This window comes from Anneissia japonica, unplaced genomic scaffold, assembly GCF_011630105.1.
Source record: "Anneissia japonica isolate Jap-2015-1 unplaced genomic scaffold, ASM1163010v1 scaffold287743_len2803612_cov181, whole genome shotgun sequence".
In the NCBI taxonomy this organism is placed as follows: Eukaryota; Metazoa; Echinodermata; class Crinoidea; order Comatulida; family Comatulidae; genus Anneissia; species Anneissia japonica.
Window position 1 is genome coordinate 839,152 of NW_022733259.1, and position 1,042 is coordinate 840,193.

Here is a 1,042-nt window from a genome sequence, read left to right on the forward strand (position 1 = left end):
TTATTATTATTATTATTATTATTATTATTATTATTATTATTATTATTATTATTTCAGCTGGAGGGCCGAAATGCAAGTTACGATAGCGCACCGTCTTTTCGGATGAGTCATTTTTAAGCCGTTGGTCCCGTGAGCGTTATGGCCCATGTGCACGTTAAAGAACGCAGTACACACTTTGGAAAAGAGTAGGGGATTGTCTCCCGGTGTACTGCCCAATCACCACCAGAAGGACCCCACTGGAAATAAGTCTTCTTCAGACTTTCTTGGGCTTCCTTGGTCTTTACACCAAATGAATCCATTCATATAAATACAAAAATACCCAATGATTTTTCCTAAGTTGTTTTTTTTTCCATTCCGTACGTCAAAAGTTACATAATATGAGGATCGGAAGAGTAATCATCGTTTCGATGTCTATTGTGACTAATATTGGTCAATCAATTTGTAGCCAAAATCAAATTAAAACATTTTCCATTACGTTTAACAAATTAGTAACGCTGTAGTGCAGTATTATCATACCGTTGTCTTGTCCACTTCATAATTAAGACCTAACGACTCACAAACAACGCCTGTCATGTTATAATCTCCGGCTTTTTGTTAATTGTTTTTTGGTAAACTTTTGTAGATGGTATATTTTTTATAGTATCATCTAAACATACCCTGTGAATATGAAAATAATTCCTATAGGCCTGTTACAATTTCTTGAACCTTTGCCTTATGTAGAAAAAATTAAAATTATCTAAAGAGGTGAAAATAAATAAAAGCTTTACATAAATAATAAAAAGTTATTACTTTTAATATTTGTAACATGGTAATTATCACTGAATTGTTTAAATATACTGCTAGCTGTTGAAATCATGTATATCTTGGGCACGTACGTACGTATATACAGGACGGGTCGAAATATTTTTTTTTTATATATATGTTGCATTTTTAGTCTACCAAATCGTTGATGTTTCGATGTATGAATTAGTACCTTATAATGTATTACTGTATGTGAAATGTAATAGAAAAACATACTAAGTACAAATTCGAATTGACTTCA